This window comes from Cavia porcellus, unplaced genomic scaffold, assembly GCF_034190915.1.
Source record: "Cavia porcellus strain 051 isolate PalLab524CR breed Dunkin Hartley unplaced genomic scaffold, mCavPor4.1 scaffold_10, whole genome shotgun sequence".
NCBI lineage: Eukaryota > Metazoa > Chordata > Mammalia > Rodentia > Caviidae > Cavia > Cavia porcellus.
Window position 1 is genome coordinate 6111430 of NW_026947493.1, and position 25564 is coordinate 6136993.

General features: G+C 39.6%; 1 long non-coding RNA gene across 4 annotated transcripts in view; it reads right to left on the minus strand.

Annotated features, from left to right (window-relative positions):
- The window catches only part of LOC134477817 (uncharacterized), an 83899-nt gene extending 72076 nt beyond the window's left edge, over nt 1–11823 (minus strand). For all 4 annotated transcript variants that reach the window (XR_010050037.1, XR_010050036.1, XR_010050034.1 and 1 more), the window contains exon 1: nt 11384–11823. This is a non-coding gene — a long non-coding RNA (uncharacterized LOC134477817). The remainder of the gene's footprint in view (nt 1–11383) is intronic.
- Nucleotides 11824–25564: the final 13741 nt, after the last annotated feature.

Sequence of the window (25564 nt, forward strand, 5' to 3'; positions counted from 1 at the left end):
TAAATAAATATATATATATATATATATATATATATATATATATATAAATTTGCTAAAAATAAAAAGTTGGGTCTTGTAAACTTTACTACCCAGGTTAAATACAATTTTTGAATTATTCCTCAGATCATTTCCTGTTAACTGGTGTTTGTGACCACCAGGAGTCAAAATAACTCCTAACATTCTACACCTATTCAGCATATCTTGGCACAATTGTGGGGTTTCTGTTCCTCTAGAAATGTAAAAGTTTAGTAATTTTCATGTTGAATTCTTCTATTTACTGACACTTTTAACCTTTGGACGCTGTGTGGAACTCTATCTAAATTAAATAGCAGATGCTGCTTTGAAGCACAGGAGACTGCAGTACATGCTCCTGACAATGATGTCAGGCATCTGTGACTCACAGTGAGAAAATCAGCAACTGACCCACACTATTTAGCTGTCAGCCTACAAGAAGTTGAAAGTCTAGTGAATTATTATCTTTGAAAACTTTTGTCAGCAACAATTACCTGATTTTCCTGGCTCACTAAAGAAACACTTCTTTCCTTAATGTATTATTTTCTATAGCTGTGCTTACTGAGATACTTTAAGTCACAAAAAGGTGCTTATAAATTAAGAACAAAACCGTCTTTTCAAGTTATAAAGTACTTGGGAAACATTCCACACAAAAAGACACTGCTAATACAGAATACTACTATCCCATTGTGTTATTTCACAAGGTCCTAAATAATTTTTTGCTGTACTAAGAAAAAAACAAAACTTAAAAAAGATTCACCATGTACAAAAAGAACTGGACATCTTATATTCCTCTATTACAGAACAATTCAGGCTTGTTTTAAAAACAGCAGCGTAGTTTAGACCTCAATGTTCCACAAAGTCCTTCTCATTTACTGACTATTCTTTGAAGGATTAAGAATTTTAAGCATAACCCAAACAGGAAACTTTCTAGGGTATTTTAAAGCAAGTCCATGAAAAGCTATCCAACTTGATCCAGTTACATGGCACACTAAATTCACATTTTTATCTTGACTTCCCTACCCCCAAACACTTATGAAATGACACCTATGAAATTCTAAGTGAATAAAACCACAAAAAACAACAGACAGGAAGAGAGCCAACCTAAAAGAGAAGCAGGAAAACACAAAATGGAAAGACAGAGAACAGGAAGAAATACCCAGGACAATGGTGAATAGAAATCCAAGAAAACAGCTGTTCAAAATTCCTATAAAAGTACTGGTCCAAACTGGATCAAGAAAACAAAAGGAACTGTGGGCCTGGGTAACGGGAGGGGATGAATAGCTGATGGATGAGCCTTTTCAGAAGAGATCTTTCTGTGTATACAAGCAGTTAGTGGTTTAGGGGTAGAAAACAGAAATAAAACACTGAGTGATAACAGCAGGAAACACAAGAAGTACAAAGGATGTGTAACCCGCTCTTCCAGTTTGTACATGAAATGTCCAAAAAAGAGTGTCACTCACTGTGTGGCTGGCTGTAAACAATTAGCTATGCATAATAAACAAGTAGATCATTGACTGAACTAAAAAGGTAATGAAATGTTATCTGAAGATGTGAATGAGTTGGATGGAAAAAAGTAAAATTTTCATCTTCCTTTTAGAAAAGCAAGTGATATTTAAAACTGAAAAACAATTTTTAAAAATCTTTAGTAACTTTATTATCTACAAACACGAAGGTAAATAACAAAAGAATCAGAAGTATTGAATAGTGACTGTTTTAGGAAAGCTAAAATCAAAAGTGAGAGAAAAAAATCTAGGGGTAGAAGGTGCTGTTCTTATCTCTGTCTAGTGACACTGTTTGAAATATATGCACTAAGACAAATTCTGGAAGGACTTCCAGGAGAACATGGCAGATACATAGCAGCAGCTACGGAAGCTCTCTGAGATACCCCACTTAAAATCCAGGAACGGTGCAGGGCAAGAAGTCCTAAGCAAGGGGAGATATACCCTGCCGACCCAGGAATGAACTAAACTAAGACAAACCAACTGGAAATGCATTCCCGGTGCTATAACAGGAACAGATAAGGTCTCAGCGTGGAAGCTGGAGCCTGCGCCATTGGAAGCCACGATTTGAATTTCCTGCAGCTACTGCTGCATCCCAATCAGCACGGCAAGGAGAGAGGCACAAAAGCTCTGAAAGTGGGAAGCGTCAAATGGAGTTGAGAGCGGGACTGGCCGGGAGCTCTGCATTGACCTGCAGTGAGTGAGCAGATCGGGGACCCTTCCATAGAGTAGGAGGCTTCAGCAAAGGGCATACTGGGACCTGGCAGACTAGCTGGAACAGGATGCTGCAGTAACTTTAGTCGCATATTCGCCTCTCAAGAGGGATTGGTGGGGAGTGCCTGGCCTGGGTGTCGCCACTGACTTAAGACCCAGTAGGCTAGGCCAAACCAGGTCCCAGCGCCTGAAGGTGCACCCTAGCAGTGAAGCCTTCAGTAGGTTAACCTGGAGGGGCGGGCCAAGCATAGGCTGCCCAGGTCTGTGTCTCCCTACTACACTGCAGTGGGCGGGAACACCTAGCCGGCGCAATTCAAACAAACTAACCGACAAAGAAAGAAACTGGGCCTCCTATATACGCTTGTATGGAAGGAACAAAAAATATGGGAAAAGTGAGCAACAAGAAAGGGTCCTCAGCCCCCAATCCTGAGAAACATGCAATATCAGACACGGCACCAATAGACATAAAGCAATATCTCCAGAGCCTCATAGACGAGTTCAAAAATGAAATTATTAATGATCTAAAGCAAGATATAAGTAGAATAGTTAGAGAAATGCTAAGCACTGCCCAAGAAAAAACAGATGGTGGAATGGAAAAACAGAAAAAAAAGGGGCTGGAGGTTTAGCTCAGCGGCATAAGCACCTGCCTTGGAAGCAGGCAGTCGTGAGTTCGATCCCTGGTACCGATAAAAACGAAAAAGCCAAAAAAAAAAAAAAAAAACAGAAAAAAAGGAGAGAATTGTTTGATGGAGAAAATAGAGAAAACATAGAATATGTGAAGCAGGTTCAAAGAGATTACCAGGAAACCAAAAACTCTATCGAAAACTGGCATAACAGCTTGAAAGAAACTAAGGATAGATTATTTGAACTTGGAGGGCAGATTTGTAATGTGGGAGCATGAAATGAAAAAATTCTTAAAAATAACAAGAAAACAAACAGCAATAATACAAAGGCTAAAAGATGATAAGAGGATCTATAACTTAAGAATTAAGAACATAAAGAAGTAGGGACACAAACAAATGGACTACAAAAGCTATTCACAGAAATAATGCAAGAGGATTTCCCTAATTTAGCAAAAGGTAAAGATACTCAGATGTATGAGGCATACAGGGCCCCAGCCACCTACAACCCAAACAGAACTACACCCAGACATATAATAATCAAAATTCCAGAAATCCAATATAAGAACAGAATATTAAAGGCCCTCAGAGACAAGAAACAGATCACTTACAAGGGAATACCCATCAGAATTACAGCAGACTTCTCGGCACAAGCTATCAAATCACGAAGAGCGTGGGAGGAAATAATTCAAGCTTTGAAAGATAATAACATCCAGCCAAGATTGAAATATTCTGCACAACTGTCCCTAGAAATTGATGGAAAAACAAAGTGCTTCCAGGATAAAGAGGAACTAGAGAAATTTGCAACCACCAATTCAACTCTACAGAGAATACTGCAGAATATTCTAAAAAAGGAAAATACCAAGATTCCAGAAATAGTGGCAGAGAGGCCACAATGAATGGAGCAGAAAGAGAAATGAAGAAGAGAAACTGACAACAAACAACAGAAAAAGAACTCAACAGAAATGAGGCAGAGAAGATTGGATGCTAGGAACAGCTATTCTGGAGAAAACAAGACATCATAATAGCTAGTGCTGATTTAGTATCATCTTGTTTTGAAGTCCCATCAAGCTTTTATTCTTCTGTCTCCATCAGTCTTAACAGGTTGCATCTTATTGGATTTTATTATAGGTGATAATATAAGCAAAAACTTTTATAGACAAAGAGATTATACAGAAACCATTGTTCAATTTCTATTAGTTGGTTCTAAATACCCTGTAATAATGTCATTCTCTTGAATGGTTTTACATTGTCTTGATATGTTTGGTGCTACAGTATATGAAATTATACTCAAAGATTTCAAGGGAAGAGACACTATGGTAACTACTTTTATGTCAGGATATCTTGTGGTGAAACACTATTTTGCTTAAGTGGTTATGTTTTGACCTGCGCTGTTTTGTTGTTATGCCCTCTTTTATCTCAATCTCCTTTTTTTAATTATTTACTTTTTTATTTTTATCTTTTTAATTAAGGGAAAAATAAATAAAAAATAACAGGATACATTATAGTAACCTACTTTGATTTCCTATTAACTTGATTTGAAACCCTGTATTGCCCTCACCATCTTCCCTATTCTGCTTTTTCCCCTATTCTGCTTAGCTTGATAGTACTAAGTTCGAAAGTATAGGCAACAACTGTGAAGACAATAAGATTCATTATGACGCCCATTCTGGTTAACTGTTATCTTCTTTTAAAGTCCTGTAATGTCTCCAATGCTTTGGTTTTATTCTTTACTGTTCTGTTCAATTTTATTACAACTGATGATATAGGCAATTCTTCTTAAGATAGCAAGAGGCACTATGGTAACCATTGTTGATCACCTTGTATTTTGTTTTTACATTATCTATTATGTTCATCCTTTTGATTTGACTGACTCTGTTCTGATATGTCACATTTATTTCACTCTCTTCAAAAAAAGTAATAAGAACTGTGGGAGTAATAAACCCAAAATGTGTAATTGTCATTGTACAAAAGAAAAGAAAAGAAAGTGCTCTAAAGGTTATAACTGCATATATGTTTAAGTGTATAAGTTAGATAACCACATTACTGAGTTTTGTTGGATCATTGAACAAAACTGTTTGCAGTCTCACTGTTTGAGAGTCCACTTTATATGCTTTAATTTTGTAACTTGAACAACTATTTCTTTTCTTTTTTTTTTTTTTTTTGTCTTTTTCGTTTTTATCAATACCAGGGATTGGACTCATGACTGCCTGCTTGCAAGGCAGGCGCTTATGCCGCTGAGCTAAATCCCCAGCCCCCTGAACAACTATTTCTAAGATGAGAATATGTAATCTATTAACTAGTGATTTCTTACTGTTTATTTTTTAAATTTTGTATTACTTGTACCCTTTTTCTGTTTTTTTTCTCCTTAAATAAAATTTTTTTAAAAAGATAAATTCTTAAAATGTTTTTAAAAGATAAAGTGGAAGCCAGGTGTGGTGGCGCATATCTGTAATCCCAGCCCTCAGGAGCCTGAGGCAGGGATATCACTGCAAGTTTGAGACCAGCCTGGGCTACAAAGTGAGCTCAAGTCTAGCTTGAACTGCACAGTGAGACCCTATCTCAAAAAGACAAAAAAAAAAAAAGTAAACTGGAAAATGCATGCCCAGAGAAGTACACATACACAGGTTATATATCTATTTAAGTGATCCTGCTGTCATTGGCCTCTTAGGTTTGTATACTCAGGTTTATTTACCTGATGATAATCAAATCAAAAGAAGCCATTTATTTCTGTAAAAGGTACAGGATTTATTCAAAGTGAGGTCTAAGGAGACAGAGGGGTCCATTTGCTCAAGTCACTATCCTGTAGACAGATAGGTGGGCTCTTCCACACCAGGGAACCATACTGTGGGAGAGGGCACAGTTGACAGCCCACCTGCCAGGCTTGGCCCACCACCTCAGGACACAGACCCTCCTCCTTGCCTGTGGGAAGGAGCAGACTTGACCTCCTGCCGCCAGGATAGAGGGGTGGGGTCGGTGCTGGCAGTGCCCTGAACTGCCCTGGAGAAGCCAGTTTTCTCCAGAGGAAAACAATGTGACATTTTATCCCCCAGTATCCTACACATGGCCTTCACAGCAGCGCCTTTTTATTTTTTATCTCAAAACAGTTGCCATAATGCCTGGGTTGGGCTCAAACTTGCCATCTTGTGCCCTCAGGCTACCAGGCCCGAGCCCCTGCACTCAGCCAAAATCCAACTGGTCTGTTAATATAGTGGAGTATTTCAGTGGGCTAATTTCAACGGATTAGTTAGAAGTTTTAAGTTGAACTTGAGTTCCTACTATGGAAGAAAGGAGAAGGGAAGAGGAAGTAGGAAGAATTAAGTTGTGTCATATGCATATATCATCTTCCCACATCGAATGTAATCATTATGTGCTACAAAAATGTTCTGATAGAGCTGGGGATTTAGCTAAGCTGTTCAAGTGCTTGCTTAGTAAGTGCGAGGTTGTGAGTTCAATCCCCAGTACCAAAAAATATATATATAAATTATATACATATAGTTAAAACTGTTCTAAAACAACTTAAAATCACAAGAAATAAAAGGAAAGAGAAGATCACTTCCAAAAAGCTGAAAAATCAGCTCAAATTCCTGGTATAAACTAAGTTGATATAGGAGGTTTTGTAGGGAGCTGCGCGACCGCCCCACTGCTGTCTCCCTGCCTCTCCCTTATATGGGCACATAGTGCACCTACATCAACCATGATCCTCTCCTGTTCACATCACACACACGGACGTGAGGATGACCCATCAGAGATCACCCCGTAGCCTCTTCCTGTCCCACCGGCCCGCCCTTGCCCTATAAAAACTGCAACCACTTCCTCAATAAACAAGACCTGATTGGAATTCCTCAACTTGTCTCCATCTCTCTTTGTCTCTTGCCCTGTCTATGTTAATCCCCATTCCCTCCTCCAGGTGGTTACCCCGCGGATTGACCCGCGGGCCAGGTCAAGGTTTGGTTTGGTCAGGGTTTTATTTTGGTGTCTTGTTTTGTGGTCCAGAGGTTTGAAGCCAAGGTCTACTGAGCTACATGTACAGTGTTTTTTTCTTTCATACCGAGGCAGGTTACTAAGTAGACTGGGCTGGCCATGAACTTGTCATCTGCTGACCTCACCCCCCCAGCTTGCTGGGGTTCCTTCCAAGCAAACACACCACACCCAGCCCCTGGTTAGATTTTCTGCCTCTTCCTGAGTGAAACTTCATTGTTTGCCACCTCAAAAGAATTCACATAATTCACCTGAGTTTTTAAACTTTATTGAAACAATATTACTCATAAGTCCTTTGTTATCTTTTTTTTAAGGAACTAGGGTAATGTCCCTTATTTAAATGTTCAACATTGGTATGTTATCTTTTCTCTCCTATTCTGGCTGCGGGGTTATCAGTTTTATTGGTCTTTGCTAAGAAGTATGTCACACTCCACTTATTTTCTTTTCTTTTTACTGCTTTCTATTATGATTCTTTCTCATTTTTGCTATTGAATTCATTATGGTTACTTCAGGTCCAATTCGCTCTTCTGTTCAAATTTTTTAGGATTGAACCTTGACTCACCCATTTAAGATGTTTGTTTAAGATCTTTTTTGGTTTTAGACAGGGACTCACTGTGCAGTCCTCTCCTGGCCTCCAATTCACAGCCTTCTTCCTACCTCAGCCTCCAGAGTGCTAGGAGCACAGACATATGCCACCACACTTGGCTTTGTTCTGTATTTCCTGCTATAATTTCACCATCCAGACATTGGCACTGCACCCACAGATTTCATTGTTCTGTTTCTATTCCATTAAGTCCAAAGTATTTTGTAACTTCAATTATGATATGTCCTTTGAGCTATGTTTTAGTATATTGCTTAATTTTTAAATATTTGAGAATTTTTCCATATATCTTTGTGTTACTGATTTCTTTTTTACTTTTATTTTGGCTAAGAAACGTATTTGGCATATTTTACTTGAACCCAGTTAAATGGACTGAGATTTGTGCTCTGGCCTGCAGTGGGATCTGTACTGAAAAGAATATGTCTTCTGCTACAGTTACGCCAAGTTTTCTGTGCTTATCAAAGTGGCCGGGTTGGTTTGTGCTTATTGTCATTGCACCTTTTGGACATCATACAAGGCCCTTGTACATAGTCAGGTGGTTGTTACACTGTACTTGCTGCCCTGGTGACCGTTCTGTCCATTACTAAGAGAGCTGGTGTGCGGACTCATGCATTCGTCCCTTTGGTTCTCCCAGTGATTTAACTTAGGCACTTAGATCGCTTGTTAGGGACACACACACATATGATCGTTGGGTCTTCTGTACACGTCAACCCTTTTCTCTTTATATAATATCCTTCTTCATGCCTGGTGCTGTTTTCTGTGAGCTCTCCTCTCCCCATAGCAACATAACCTCTCCTGCTTTCTTTTAAGTGTTTGCATAGAACTGCATTCTTTTCCTTGCTTTTAACCAATTTATGGCATTATATTTAATCTTCAGGGCAACTTGATAGCTCGGTACTATTATTATCCCCAGTTTACAAGTGAGAACTGAGGCCCACCCTGACCCCACCCTGCACCACGTCTCTGCCCAGCCCTTTCCAGAGTGCTTACTCTTCTCTTCTATTTCCCGATGCATCCAGATTTCAATGTTTCTACTGCCAGGTTTTACTATTTACCATGCAAAGTCAATAAAGTACCAAAAATAATGTGCATTGTCACCATCCAAGGACTCGGTAAAGCTTTGATGTTTTGCATAAGGAAAATTTAAACATTGATTGAGAACTTTTTAGTTTTACTGAATTGGTTCTGAAGCACAGGAAAGAAAGGGAGAGAAACAATTTTCTTACCACAAGTCTACAGACACCTAACTTGAATTCTACTTTTCTTTCTCTCCCTTGTCAACTAAGTTCTGCTTGGGTTGATTAACACTTCGGTGATTGACAGATAATAGGCCTAAAGCCCAGCTCTGTACCAGACTTTTTTTTTTTTTTTTTTTTTACATTTGCTTCAAAGGAAGGAGCACAGCATAGCCACCCACCACACGGCCTGAGTTCGGAGGCTTCTATGGAAGGGGACTGGGAGACAGGGAGGGAACAGGGAGTCCCTGTCCCCGGGGCTCCCACACCAGGCCTCTGGTGCTTCCGAATGGCTTGGTTGAAGAAACCCATAGAGGCTCCTGTGTTGGAATTTCCAAAAGAATAGTTAAGAGTTCCTGAACCTCTGCCCAGCCAATCATGCTGCTTGTTCCCCTAAACCTGGGAAGCAACCTTCACCCAAGTGTACATTTAGGGTCAAAGCGCAAACCCCTGCAGAGGATCGCCGCCCCACCAGACCTAGGGTTTGGCTCCCCACCTGCAGGGGCCGGGGGGCCTTAGCCCCTCCCCAATGCCTGGTTTGACTGACTCTTACACGTGATTCATTCATCATCTTGGAGGTCTCTTCGTACTTCCTAAAAATACAGGCTGGCAAATAAACCACACACACTTTCCATCTAAAGCTTTTATTTTCTTCTTTAAAATATCAAAAGTATTTTGCTACAGCTTCATTTCCTTCCCATCAACCAAACAATAGTTTGAGAGTCTTTGTTTAAAATGATAGAAGTGCAACGTGGAGCTGATATTCTATGCTTCTTTCTCTGGACCGTGAAGTTAGCACAAATGCCTGTCCCTAAATTATCTAGATTGCTTCATTTCCATATCTACAGCTATGATAATGTTATTTTTTGTGTGTGTGCTTTCTTTCAGAAAAAGGTCAACAGTGATTCTCCATAATATCTTATTAGGAGCGCCACCTCTGCAGGGCTTGGTCCTAGGAGCCAGCTGAAGTCAGAGGACTTCGAGATGGAACCAAGAATTCTCAGCCGCAGTTTTCTCTCCTGTGACAATAAAAGATTAGACAAGGTGCTCAACAGAGCCCTCTCTAATTCTAGGAGTCTAAAGCGCCGTGAAAGAAGGAATGTTTTTTGGCAACAACTAACCAGGTGTATGTTTTTGAAGTGTTAATGATTGATAGCTTCTGACATGGAAATCAGTAAACCTCGAATCAAATATTTACACATACCTCCAGAGCAGCGCATTTTCCATTATGGGAAGGTATTGGGCAATGGAAAATTTCTCAGATACTTTTACCAGAAGAGACTAATTAGGCTTGGGTTTTGTTACTGTTATGTAAAGCTCATACTAGAGCATTAATGATAGGTGAAGCCCTCTGTGTATTCACAACTAAAATACCACAATGAGAATTATTTATTAAGCTGTTTATGATTTACCTAAAAATAAGCTGCTTTCCTTTATTTAAAAAATGATGGTTCTACTTAAAACTCCAAGTCTATTATCCTTAGCATTGTTAACACTTATAATTCAAAATGCCAACAATATTCTCATTAATTATAGGCACTGTTTCTTCTAGCTGGCCTAAAATGAAAGTCAGAAATCAGAGCTCAGATTCTTAGCCACTGATGTATAAGCCAGAAAACTGTCAAAAAGTAATTTTACTTCTCTCAAAAGATAGAAAAAAATGCGAATCAATACAGTACTTCAATTCCATCTAAGAACCAGGAGAGTTCTGCGACTGTTAATTTGGAAAATTTTGGAAAACACTCCAGCTGATAAAATGTTAACTAAACACTGGAGGTAGTGGTACACACCTGTAATCCCAGCACTCCAGGCAGATGAGGCATGAGAGTGGCAAGTTCGAGGCCCACATGGGGAATTTAGCAAGATCCTGACTCAAAATAAATGGGCAGGGAGGGGCTAAGGATGTAGCTCAGTGTGAAGGATCTAGGCTTAATTCCCAGAGCTGCCAAAAACTTATAAAATGTTAACTACAAGTACATCATAAATTGACTATGACACTTCTGAACTTTAAACTTTCTGTTTAAATTTACAACTTGTTCATTCTTTCAGGTTGAATTACATATACATAGCATCCATGTGTTAGAGTAGACCATCTCTTTACTCACTCTGAACGAACTTTTTGAAGTTTTAGGATTCACCTACTGAGGGTGTGATGCACAAGTCCACCTTCCTCCCATCCACAGCCTGCATGGTGTCACAAACCATGATGCTGTTTCCTTCAGGGTCTTTTCTACTTCATCTTGCAAATCTGCCTTTAAATGGATGTTCTCTGTCCTCTAATTTTGATTTTAGTTTTCTCTATCTTCCTTGAGTACACTACCCCAAAACACACCATCATTTTCTCCCTAAGAGAAAACTATGCTTTCTTTTACCATTCTAGCAGCTTTCTTAATAATAGCCAGTGTTTCCTTTGTCCTGCAGTAGAACACACTGAGCAGTTAAATGAAAATCTCTATCCCTTAATTCAAGTTGATGTCTCACAGTCTTATACCCAGAAAATTATGATCAAAATCATACTGTCAGCCATGTGTTGCTGGATATTGATTGTGGTACTTATCTTGACTAAATATTTGCCACCTATTTATTCATTTCTATTATTAGGAAAAAATCACCTTAATTCAGCCTCTTCTACTCTTCCCTAAGTGGAAAGTGTTTCCACAGAACACACCTGCCCAAGAGAGGAAAGGTCACCATAACAGTGAGACATGAGAAACTCACCTGGTCTGTCCCAGCAGGTCCTCTAGAAAGCTGAGCTTCCCCAAGCGAGGAATGTGTCCTTCCAAGGCCCCTGGAAGGTGCTCTATTCTGCTCTAGCTCCTGATGGTGATGACTCCTATTCCAAAATGAGCTCTTGTAAAGAAGTCTTTCTCTGCTGCCCCACCCTGAGCACCCACACTGTGACTGCAGGGCATTGAAGTCCACATGAACTGCCAGCTGAGAGAAGGTGACCTGTTCTGTGCAGAGTGTCTGTCCTCTGTGGTGCCGGTACCACTGGCCAGCTATTTTGTGCCCTCGCTCTGCTTCTGTGGTTTCCATGTATTGCTCATTGGTGCCTCCTCATCCTGAGATTTGGTCCTGAATGCAAGGAGCCAGCACTGAACTGTGACTGATGTTCCCCCAAGCCAAGCCTGTGAATTTCAGCATTGTGAACCTTCTCTTCTCACTTGACAATCATTTCCTGTGAGGTTCCTGTTCGGAGAATATGTTCTACATGCACACGACCTAATTTAACCCTTAAAACTGCTCTCAGAATAGATTGTGTTGCCATTTTACAGATGAGAAGAGAGGTGTCCAGAAACTAAATGCCCAGGATCACACAGATGACAAGTGTTAGACTCAGAACCAGATCTGGTCCCCACACTGTTATAACAGGCATCAGATAGGATCAACCAATTCATACACTGATGGATTAATGGATGAAGAAAATATGGTGTGCATGAACGAGAGACCATTCAGCCAAAAACAAAAAGAAATCTTGTCATTTGTGACCATACGGGTGGAACTGTAGGACATTAAGTGACATACACCAGACACAGAAAGTGATGTTCTCACCTCTATGTGGAAACTACAAAATTTGATCTCACAGGAGTAGACTGGCAATCACTAGAAAATAGAAGGTGGGAAAGGACAGGATAGAGGGAGGTTGGCTAAAGGGCAACAACATACATTTAGATAGAGTAAGTTATGCTTCTCTGCCACACAAGGAGTGGCAGCACTTTACAACAGTTCATTGTATACTTTATAGAGAACTGGAAAAGGACCAGGGAAGTAGGTCAGTGATAGAGCACTCATCTACCATGCGTGAGGCTGTGGGTTCATCTCCAGAATCACAAAAAAGAAGAAATAAAAAATGAATGAACTTCAAAAACAGTGGAGCTCAGAGTTTCCCAACACACATACAAAATGATAAATGCTTGAGGATATGGAAATGCTAATTATGCTGCCTTGATTACACAGTGTATGCATGTATTAAATTATCATGTTGTAGCCCATCGATATGTGTAAGATTTATGTATCAGTTAAAACTTGTAAATAAAAAATGTTCAAAGTTAATTTAGGAAAACATTCATTTGTTTAAAATGAAAAAGTCATAGTTTATACAATGATGTATTGTACAGAGATCCCTTGTACAACTGTATATTACAAATCAGTATATTTGAGTACAATTTCACTGGAAAGTCAATACTTAATTATTAAATTAAGTATGCGCTTTTTAAGATCTTTATTTCCAGGACTCTTGTGAGTATAAATAGGTTGAAGAATGTTATGGCTTGTGTCTAGATGTCCCACCAAAACCTCAAACAGGTGGGGCTTTCTCAGAGGTGGCTGGGTCTCGAGCATGTGATGCTGGGACTGAAGATGTGTGATTACTAAGTCAGTCTACTGATTGATTTGTCATTGCCCTAAGCTCAGTAGCCTTGATACAACATAAAAGGGGCAGACAGAAGCTATTAAGTTCCCTCACTTGCTTGCTTTGTTACCTTTTGCCCACCATGAACTGTTTCTCCTCTTTGATGCCTGTCTACCATGCTGCCCTGCCTTGGAGCTAACTGATTATGAACTGAAACCCCCACAAACTGTGAACCAAATAAACCTCCCCTCCCCTAACCTGTGGGTGTTGGGTATTTTGTCCCAGCAATGACAAAAGTAACTAAGATAATAAATAAATGCAGGAAATTATGAAAAACTACATTTTAAAAATCTAACCTTCAAAATCTTGAAATATGACTGCTCTACTTTCCAGTAATTTGTACTCCAAATGCCCTGCGTTTAACTGTCATATTGTATTAGAATTCTGGTGACCAAGGCCACTTTTCCTCAAGACACGCCCAGATCTGTTTGAATCCTACAGTAAACAAGTTCAGGCACCAACTACAAGTCATTCATGTGAAAATATTAGGGCATAGTCAAGGGAGCGTGAGCTATGGAAACAGAAAATACCAAGTATGCATACAGTTTCTGCAGAGACTAGTAGAAATACTCTAATTTCATTTTCTTCACTGTGCAAATGGCTAATACTCTCAAAGTTTTCCTTTCCTTTTTTCTGTCAGCTTCAGATATCTCTCTCCTCTGTCTTTGTCTCTGTCTCTCTCTGTTTCTGTCTCTCTGCCTCTCTACTCTCTCTTCTGTCTGTATCTCTGCCTCTCTTTCTCTATCTTTTCAAAAGCCATAAATAAACCTTCTCTGATATTTCCAGTCTACTAAGAATTTTGCCTACTTAAGGCTTGTTTAACTCTCTCTATCTGAACATCACGTTGCTTTAAAGCATATGCAGCCCTAATCTAGCTAGATAGACTGTGGAATATTTGAGAACAAAGACTGTGTTTTGCTCACGGCATATGCTTACTATCAGGAAATACTAAGAACTTTGGGGGAAAAACCCATGAAGAATACTCCCCACTTAGAGGCATGCATCCTAGGATCCAGTTGTTTGAAAGCCTTGTTACTTAATTAGTTTATTTCAAACTTCTCATCTCTATGTCCATAACACTGCATTCACCAAACTGACTCTACAATGTATTTTACGTAAGGCCACATTCTGACATCTTATCCATTTATTTCCACTTTGCTGTAATATACACAACAATTCAATGTGTGCAAGATTGTAGCAGACAGGATCCTCTGGAATAGAATGTGGATAAATATATTGTTTTGATTAAAAACCATAGATTTATGTTAGGTGTATCTTAGGGGAAAACATGACTGGCTAAAAATGTCATTGATATCATGGATTTTTTTCACAATGAATTATAAAGGGAGCACTTAAATAGCTCAGTATTTGAAAAAATATTTGCTATAATTATTCCTTTGGCTTTTGATGGGAAACACAGGATGGTGGCAGGAGCATGGACATTGAATTTCCTAGTCTTCAAGAATTCATCACGATCATGCCTACAGTAGAGAGTTGTAAAGATTAAATGAGTTAATACGTGTTAAACATCTAGCACAGTGCTGCGCACATGTTAAGAACTAAATACGCTAATATCATCATTATTATTTAAATGAGTGTTTCTACATGGCAGCTTCTGTTGCAAGTTCTTGTCACCACAGGGTCCTCCAACTCAGTCTTAGTCAGCTTTCTCATCACTAGGACAAAATACCCGCAAGTTAGGAGAGGTTTAACATGGCTCATCGAGGTGGGGATTCAGTCCATAGTCAACTGGCTCCCACTGTCACCTTGCAAAAGCCCACTTCTGAACACATGAAACTTGGAGGGACATTCAGATCTAAACTATGAACCAACACCCTCACATATTGCTACAAAAATCTAGAAACACTTATAGTCCTATTTCGGAATCAAGTTGTGACAGATTCATATAAATATATAGGATGTTCAACATGTCCTCTGCACATGCGTGTGTGTGTTACCGGGATTTAAACCTGGGACCTTCCCATGAAGCTATATTCCCAGGCAACTTTTTAATTTTTTATTGTGAAACAATGTCTCACTAAGTGGCTAAATCACTGAGGCTGGGCTTGGATTTATGATTCTTTTTTCCTCAGCCTCCCAGAGTCTGAGATTATAGGCATGCACCACCACAAACATTTTCTCTTTTTTACTGAAAATATTACTTTAAAAAGAGCAAAACAGAAGACAGACAAATAGGAAGTAGGGATATCTTTTTCAGATAGAGGGAGGGACAAGAGATAGAGGAAGGGGTGAGGGGCCAGGAGTAAAGGAAAAAAAAAGAAAGAACGGCAGGGAATGATAAAAATAGAGCATTAGCGACTGGAAAGGGGACCAAGATTTGTAAGGAATGGAGTGCCAGTGGTAGAGAGTGAGAAAAGAAAGAATTAATATGTGTTACAGGCAAATGTACAACTGTAGTCCCAGCACTCACTCAGGAGGCAGGATCACTGCAAGTTTGAGGCCAGCCTGGGCTTCAAAGTGAGCTAATTCAAGGCCAGCCTGAACAGCATCACCAAACCCTGCCTCACGAAAAAAAAAAAGAAAAGATTTTTTAAAAGATTAGTTACATACACATACACTCATTTAATCATTATGTTCTGCAAACATGTACTAATAAAACATCAATAAAGTAAAACTCAAGACAAAAGAAATAAAAATACAGCTAAAAATAATACTCCATTTGTTTTCCCTTACGACTTTACCGTCTTGTAAAAACTTCCACGTTGCTGGTGCTGCCGTCGGTCTGGGTCGGAGGTGGCGACCCTGTGGCACGTGTCCTGCTGCAGGCTGCTGGGATCCTTGGAAGCTCAAAGGTTTCTCACTGCAGGTCTATGAGAATGCTGGCATGTTGAGGAGGCATGATGCTATTTGAGAAGCCACACTGCTGAGGAAAAACAGGTCATTCTTGTATGTACCCAACCAAAGCATGCTTTGATGTAGAGAGCCTCTAATTGTGCCTTTTTTTTCTTTTCAGTACCGAAGACTCAACCTAGGCCTTCACACTGAGCTACATCCCTAGCCCTGTTACATGTTTTATTTTGAGATAGAGTCTCATTATGTCACCACTTTGCCCACGGTGGTCCTAACTTTTTGGTCTTTCTGCTTCTGCCTCCTAGAGTCCTGGGATTACAGGTATGTGTACCACCATGCCAACAGGACTTGGATATGCTTCAAAATAACCTAGCAGGTAAAAGAATATGGATGAGAAAGAATTGGTCAAAAGATGATAATTGAAGTTTGATGATGGATAGTTGGGGTTTGCTATCTTATTATGTCTACTTTTGTAAATGGATAGGTGGATGGATGAATGGCAAAAGTACAGAATTTTGTTTGTTTGTTTGTTTGTTTGTTTTTGAGACAGGGCCTAGCAGCTATGGAACCCAGGTTGGCCTTGAACTCACAGAAATCTTCCTGCCTCAGCCTCCCAAGTGCTGGCATTACAAGCATGCATCACCATGTTCAGCTCTAAAAATATAGTTTATAGCCATGTGAATATTGCTGATTCTGCAGGAATTGAGCCAACACCAGTGAGAGTTAAGATCTGAGGGCAGAGCCCTGTGGGACTTCAACATTAAAGATTCTAAGAAATGAAAGGGACCAACGTACAGAGAAGGCAAAACTAAAATGTAAGAAAGGAACCTGTAACTATAAAGAGCTCGTGTGTTATTTACTTCTTTGTACTCTGCTTCTTTTCTACAAGGCTTTGAAGCAGTAAACAATAAAAACAAATAATAAGCTAATAAAATTCGAAATAGAAAAAACTCTGAGACACAAAAGGAAGACTTAAAATGCAGGAACTATAGGAATCAACACAGTTAATGCAAACTTCATGTTTGGTTCTGAGTTTCCTAGAACTCACAGCCAAAAAGAGGCATCACCAATGGCTTGTGTACTGGAGAAACCATGACAAAAAAGATCATGAACAGCCAAAATGTGTTTTGGCTTAAACAACAAACATATGTTTCAAACCGAGGTGCCCAGGTTTGGTTTCTCAGGATAATTTAGAGGTGGTCACTCCCTTCCCACATCCTCACATAACCTGTTGTCTGTGTGTGCATCCCTGATTTCTCTCTCTTATTTTTTTCTTTGAGTTTTAAAAGTAATCTTTTGTCTTTAAAGTTCGTATATGCATTACAGGAAACAAAAACACAGGAGGCAAAGGACAGAATCATGTGTAGCCCTAAGCAGCTTAGCTGCATGTGTGCTTCTAGGTCCTGCTGTGTACATCCACAACTTATCACAGATATTCACCAGTTCAAAAGCCCAAGGCTACAAGAGTATTTTTGATAATCAAGAACACACTACACCAGCTCAATCTGTTAGAAAACAATTGTAATCCTAACTGTCTTGGAAACAAAAATTTCACTGAAGATAAAAGTGCCAACAGGTCATTTAGAGAGAAGTATTGTCGAAGTTACAGTACTGCATTTCCTTAATGGTCAACTTTAAATGAGACATCACCTACAGAGTACACCAAGCCACGTGTCTGAGAGTTATTAAGATATTAGCAAAAAGGCATGTTCCCACTGAATTATTAAAGTATTTCCATGACACAGCTAGAAGACATGCTTTGATTCCTCTCACCAAAATGTAAATCTGAAAAGTTTGCACACACCCCTCCTCAACACGTTTATTTCTCTCTCTCTTTTTTTTTTTTTTTTTTTTTTTTTTTGTGCCAGGGATCAAACTCATGACCTCGCGTTTACCAAGCAGGTACTCATGCCACTGAGCTAAACCCTCAGCCCCTCTTTTTCTTCTAAGATGCTGGTACTATGAATCAGAGTACTACCTTGATGATGTACTTTAAACTTAATTGCCTAGTTAAAGGCTTCATCTCCACAAATATTCACACTGGAGATTACAGATTCAACATGTGGATTTTGAGATGTTAGTCTATAAAATTAGTGATACTGTTTTTACTTTTTTAAAGTTCTAAAAGATACCTACAAGCAGGACTGTGTATTATGAAAGTCATATTGAACCTCACTAAGTCAGTGCTGTTGTTAAATGCCTGGCTTGCTCTTGCATCACTGTAACCTAAATGCAAATGTCCAGGGAGATGATCTGGAGCCGAGCACAGAAGGCAGGAATCTGGATGCTCCGCACACTGTTTTCAAAAGAGCCATTGTAGGGCTGGGGATTTAGCTCAGCGGCATAAGCGCCTGCCTTGCAAGCAGGCAGTCGTGAGTTAGATCCCTGGTACCGATAAAAAGAAAAAAGACAAAAAAAAAAAAAAAAAAAGAGCAATTGTCCTCTTCAGGAAATAAAGACTCTACTTTGATACCATCTATAAGCTGGGATGCTAAGAAGGAGAGAAATCAGACAGGAACAGTTCTACGTAGTCCTTACTCAAAGCCAAGTCAGATGCTGAGAAGCATAACTATTCAACATAAAAGTAAGGACCTGAAGTCCAGGAAAAGTCTGTGATGTGTGTGTGGTGTCTGCGTGTATGCATGGTTCTGGAGGTTAAACCTCGGGCCCCACCCACATTACTCAAATGCTCTACCACTGAGCTGTATCTCCAGTGAAAAGCATCCACTGGGAATATGGCTCCTTTCCCTTCTCTAGGAAACACATAAATACGTATTTTTATTTTAAACTGAAAAATACATGTATAAAGTACTAAAGAAACATGCTTTACCAAGGCATGTTTGTCACCTTGTATTTCCTTGCTCTGATAAATGGAAACCTGAAAAATTAAAAAGGATTTGTTTAATTGTTGAGAGGAGGCAGGCAGGTGCTAATATCACTGTAAGGGAGACGGGAAATGAAAAGAAAGGAAAGGAAAGGAAAGAAAAGAAAAGGAAAAGAAGAGAGATTATAGTCCTGTTGCCAGGCCAAATTGCCTAACATGTACAATTTTAAAAAGTGGAGATTCATTTGGATCATGGCTTCAGAGAACTGAGTCCATGGTAATCTGGTTTCAAGACAGGAACATTATGGTGGAAGGATGTGGTGTAACAAAGCTGCTCGGCTCATGGTGGCCAGGAAGCAGAGCAGGGGCACAGTGCCAGAGATGAAAGGGACCAGAGACAGACACAGCCCCTAAGGTCATACCTCCATGACATAGGAGTTTCCTATACTATCTGCTAGGTATTTCTTAATTCAATCATATTATATGTTAGGATTAGCAATCACAGCAGTTAATGATGACTTATAGCATAGTTGTTAAAATTATACTACAATCTCCATCTCATAATGTTCCAGCTTCCAATGCAGGTGTGTCCTCTATTACCCCTATTCCCCAGGGCAGATATCCCAACCCAGATACTGCCACAGTGTGCTTTGATATACATTTGCTTGTAAATTGACTTGCCTGCCAATATTTGAAAATCAGGAGATTTTTATCCAGAATTCAACTTTTCATAGAAAGTTATAAGATCTGGCAGAACTTGGTCCATGTTCTGACATTTGCACCTGACTCATAGCTACGGCCTAGTAGCAGTGTTTCCTTTAGATGTTGCCCATGTCTTTCAGTCCAACCTAGCAATGGTCACTTTCTGTTTTCACTCTGATTTGCAAACCAAGTACAATCACTATTTACCATTATATTTTTACCTGGAATTTCTTTAACATAGAGAAATATTACAGAGCATTTGTGTTTGTATCAAAAATAGAAAATTAAAGATAGATTTTTCAACATTTTTTGTGCAAATGTGATTGAAACAGGAGATGACAGTGTGACAAAACTGGCTGGAGAAGTAGGTGTGACCTAATTACAAAAATCCCAGAAAAGATGTGCAGAACCTCCCAAAGCCCTGCACGTGGACGTAGGAGAACTTGAGCAGGTTTTCCTAGCAGGAATACCTAGACTTGGTGTTAGTCTGAAGAGTGGGAGGTACAGAAATGATGACCCATGTTGAGTTTTGCTACTGTGTTGTCTCTCCCACAACGGCCGCCCTAATGCTGTAGAGCCATTTTCTTTCCTATTTTTACTTGGCCCAAACTCACTCTGCTGAGCACATTTCTTTTCTTACCTTTACTAAAACTGCCAATAGCAGTTGGCGCTTGTGTTGATCAGTTCTTTCTTCAGGACCAAAAGAACCTAGAAACTACTTCCAGAAAGAAAACCCAGTACTCTAAAAACCTGGTAACACAATGAGTGTATCTCTTTGTGGAAGTAAAAAATATTTCCATGTGTTACATCACTGCTACAGTCAATCAACTTAAAACACTATAAGAACTACAGTGTCTGGAAGGGAAGAAAAACAACTGTAATGAAATAAGATTAAAATTATAACCAAAAAGATCTCCCATCTGATTCTCACTCTGTTCCACTGATTTCTAAGTTTGCAACTCCTGGTATAAATGAATGGTCTGCAAAAAGAAATGAAACTCAGTTGCCCTCCACTACCATTCCCAAGTGCCCAGTATGCCTGTCATCCAATAATATCATGCCAACATAGACCTCTTCTGCTCCATAGTTTTATAAATCATGTGTGTTTTGAGATGCATGATAAAGCTTGGTGACCTAGCAGTGAAACAGAATATGATATGCCTACAGCTGAATATTTAAAATAGATTGGTGGTAAATTTTGTCTCTTATCTTAGGCCAATACAGAACTATGGAAACTAGGCCTGAGATACACTTCAAATTTTATATACAGTGTTCTAGGCAGGAGCTAGAGGTGGATTGATGTCAGGAATACATTTCTAGCATTTGGGCGAGAGGTGGTTAAGCAAATACCCCAATCCTGATAAGTAAAGAGGAGGATGAGGTGGAGGAGAAGGGGAGGGTACAAGATGGAGAACAGAAAGAGGAGACAGAAAAGGAAGAGTGGAAATTGAGATGGGGAATGAAGGGGAGTACAACAGCAGGGCTAAAGTCAGAAAATGTTTTCAGCAATCAGAATTCACTAGCACACAAGTTTCAGTGTGAGCAGGTCGCTGAACAGGCTGCTTGGAACCAACTGAGAGCAGAGATCGCTGACAAGCTGGCATGTCCTGGGGGTGCTGTAATCAGAGGCAGCCTTCCCAGAAAGGAAGAGCAGGCAGGGAGTTGGTAGCAGATTTCTGGCTCCTTTGGTCCAACGTCATTCAGATCCAGCACATAGTGAAGATAATATTATATATTATATAATTTAAAAAAAAAAAAAACCTGTTAGCTGTAGTGATGACACAAAGGAAAGGCTTAAAAGAGATTCTTTGCCAAGCAACAAAGTCATTTGAAGTTCACCTTGCTGTGAAGGTACTGCCCCATAATTACATGACTTGTGTGTTACAAGTTTTCCAATGAGGTTTTCCCACCCTTGCAAATCTAACGACCACACCCTACAAAGCCTGATGGGACAGAAGTGGGTTAAGCACTCTGACAAAGCCTCAGAGGGCTATTCAGAGATCTAACAAACTACTCCCCCACCCCAGTCTACCAGCGCAGGACACTCATGGGGCTCTGCTTACCACCTGAGGTGATTATAAAGCAACCAGGAACTCTGTAAATCTCTGGCACAGTGAGGCGGGTGTTGGCTGAAGCTGTAGCTACTTGAAGGCTCAGCTGCACTGAATAGCAAAGGTTACTGCTAGGGTACTGGCCACAGGTATAGCTGTGGATCCAACACTTGCACAGTGTCCTCCCGGCTGGCCGTTCTCAGTGCACAGCCCCGGGGCACCTGGAGGCAGGATCTCCAGAGGAAGAGCCAAGGAGTGAACCTTACAAGAAATGGAGAAAGGAGCTTTCAGGATTCTTCTGACATTTACTAAACGGCCACACAGTGTCACTGGGACGAAAAGCAGATTCAGTAAAAGGGAAGTCGGGCTCCATTTGTCTTCGGTGCAGAGGCAAAGGATTGTCTCCGTTTTTAATCCACCATGAACACCTCTCCATTGGTCTTCTGTATATCCTCTGTAACCGATCCTTCACCCTTTCTTGTGTTACTCATTCCCATCTAACTTTGGAAGTAGGTATCCCTTACTCTGAAGCTATAGCTTTTCACTGAAATCTGCCCCAGAAGTCAAGCCAAGAGGTAGGAAAAGTAAGTTCTATTTATTTATTTGTTTACTTATTGATTGTTTCATTCATGTACTCCCGCAGTAAAAAAAAAAAAAAAAAAAAAAAAGAAAGAAAAAGAAAAGAAAAGAAAACATTGGAATCAACATTTCTTATCCACAATTTATGTTAGGAATGTTATCTGAGTTAAAAATTAGTATATAGAGTTTCAGTTAATCTTCCTTAAAAAAAATACAAAACAATTTTCCTTAAGCTTGGAAATCATGAGAGACAGGCATTAGGCTTCTCCGTGTTACATGTTGTTCCCATACAGTTGGTTTTATGTCATCTGCTCCTAGTTAATCTCAAATTACCTCTATCTATTAAAAACTCATGATCAAATTTTTCTTTTGTTCTTAAGTTAAAATATGCCTCTGATCTCTTCTACATTACAAGCCTAAAGAGTTGTTCCTCTTTTTCCTAAAATGATGAAATTCTTGTATCTTCTTTCTTTGTGTCTAAGAAAACATTTAAAATCCATTCCCAAAATCACATGCCTTATTGAGAAAAACTGAGCTTAACATGAAAATGGAAGATTTCTTTGAAATATACCTTGGGGATCCCATCCTAGTCTGTGAAATTAAAAGAATATTTTTGATTGTGGAGGTCTGGTTCTGTTTCCTCGTGATTTTTTGTTGTGGGGAGGCAAGATCGTTTTGGAATCATTCAGTGGCTGTTTTTTTCTCTAGTTTTACCTTCTGAATTGTCCTTTCTCTACGATACTGTCACGTTCCTCCTCCTTCTTCTTTTGCTCCTCCCACTTCTCTTCCTCTTCCTCCTCTTCCTCTTCCTCCGCTTTCTCCTCTCTTGCATCCCGTCTCATCCCCTTTGGTCTCTCATATTCCTTTTTAATATTCTCTACACTGAACTAGATTAATATCAAAGGAAAACAGCAGGGGAAACTGAACAGAACATTCTATGTATCTTTCACTGTAAGGATTCGTGGCAGTCATTTAAATTAGACTAAAAAGACCATTTACAGCAGAGGAAGGATTTTTAAGGATTAGTAAATGATTAAGATACAGAGAGATTTAAAATCTATAATAAATAGTAGGGAAATCCATGATGGCAGAAAGCAGATTTTTTTGGTTTCCAGGGACAGTGTGCATGGCTACGCGACTTCTTTTCCAGTGATAAAATTCAACATAACTGCTCATGTTTTGTTTTTCCTAATACTGCAGGGCCCCCTTGCCTGTTTTTATTCTATAGAAATTTAAAATTTCTATCATCAGGTTCAAATAAATTGCATTACACTAGCCTAATGGAGCTGTAAGAGGTAAACAGGAAAGAATTACTCCAGGGAACAGAGATCCAAAAGTAATCCCAACCTCAAAATGGTGCTTTACCACCCCAGGGATGGCTCACTCTAAACAGTCAGGAAATCAAACCTTCTTCCCCAAAGGAAACGTGGAAAAAAAATTAAAGTGCTTGTTAGTTTACGAAATAGGAAGTCAAAAGGTAGACTGAGCTTCCAGTGTGGTTTGAGGTAAGAGATCATTCCAAAAGATTTAATTTTTCACTTTCTCAGCTTTATCTTCCACACTGGGAGCTTATTTAAAGGTTTACAGCCTGTACACTAGTGCTTTGGTTGCAATGGTGCTAGGCTTTAGCCACACACAAAACTGCACAGACAAGAAAGCACTTGGCTTCTAAGAAGCACTTTAGAAAACCCCAAGAAATAACTTCCCAGAAATTCCTGGCAAATCTTCTCTTTTGTCTCACTGGCCCAGATGGAGACAGGTATCTACTCTAACCATCTGTGGCCAGGGAACTGTTCACCTAACTGGCTGGATTAGACACTTCAGGCCTCAACCAAGCACAGCACTGAGGGAGATGGGCTTATGGGGGTCTATGTGGCTCACCATGGCCCATTCTGGTGATCAACTGTTTTTAAAGCACAACAACAGGAATAAAACGTGAAGAACTCGTAGGCAGGGAAAAAGGAGGCAATGGACTCTGAGAAGACTAGCAACACTCACGCTCAGTCACTCAGCCGTTCCTACCTTGAGAGAGCAACGGGTTGTGCTTCAGTAGTCAGAGCTTTCTCCCGGGGCACCATCTCATGCAGACACCTGGATCTATGGGCGCTGTCCTACAAAATAATGTAGGACCTGTACACATCCTGTGTTCATCTTCTCATGGACTCTAAGTCATTTCCAGAGAACTTACAATACCAAATAGGATATAGAAACTCTGGAAATAGTTGTTACACCACGTTATTGAAGGAATAACAGCAAGCAAAAAGTTTGTACATGTTTAATACAGATTTGATTTTTCCCTATCTTTCTTTGATTGATGCTATACATAGACATGGAATAAGAAAGTCAGGTAAGAGGTGTGGTTATAATTGTTTTCTTTCTATACTTCATAAGTAATAAATTGTCAGAGCTAAATGTAATCCTAAAGTATACCATGTCAGCCAGGCACTCAAGCACTCAAGAGGCTGAGGCAGAAAGATTGGTCCAAGTTCAAGATCAGCCTGGGCTACAAAGTGAGCTCAAGGTCAGCCTGAACTGCACAGAAAGACCCTGTCTCAAAAGGACAAAAAAAAGAAAAGAGAGAGACAGAGAGAGAGACAGAGAGAGAGAGAGAGAGAAGAAAAGAAAAGAAAAGCTCATCTGAAATGCTCAGGTTAATTTTGTCAAACGTAGCTCACCTCTTTTATAAGCAGCCCATCACTTACTAGCAATTATTTTTATTGAGCACATACTGTGTGCCAGCCCCTACTGTAATCACTGCAGATACAGGAAGTATAAAATAGCAAAAGTGCAGCCCACAAAACTCACATTTTTGTGGGATCTTTTCTCTAATGTCATTGCTCTTTCCTTGAAACAACCTCAAGTAACATAGAGGCAAAATATTGCATCACTGATTCTGACCTTCTGTGAAATCTTTTGCTTTTAGTATCTTCAACCTTGATGATGGTGGTATATGTATTGTAAGGTATAATAATTCGAGCAGAACCCTTGCCTACATTAATCTTGAGTCTCAAAGGAATCATTTTCTTAATAGTTAAAGTAGCCAATTTGCATACAATATCTGAATAAATGCTTGGACAAAAAAAGTTAAAGCTATTCAAAGACAAACATTTCCCTCAATTAAAGTCATTGCTCTGAATGAGACACTTGCATAAAGGTCATGGTGAAAAGAAAATTAAAATGATTTAAAATCAGAACACACAATATGGGAGCTTTTTAGTCACACAAATGTTAGGTTATGTCAGATCCTTGCATTTTCCTTCCTACCCGAGTTGGCAGGAGCAGAGGGAAGAGCTAGGAGACCTCCAGAAATTAAGATGGTTATGCGCAGTTACAAACTCTCCATGATAAATACAACCATTACTTACTACAACATACACTAGTAAAAAAAATTAAGGAGAAATTTGATCTTACAATTATTTCCCTTTGTAAAAATAAAAAACAGGTGTCATACTCACCTTCTCCTTGAGCTGAAGGCATTAGGCAGCATTTTGTCACTCTGGGGGGTGAAGCTGATGAGCTCC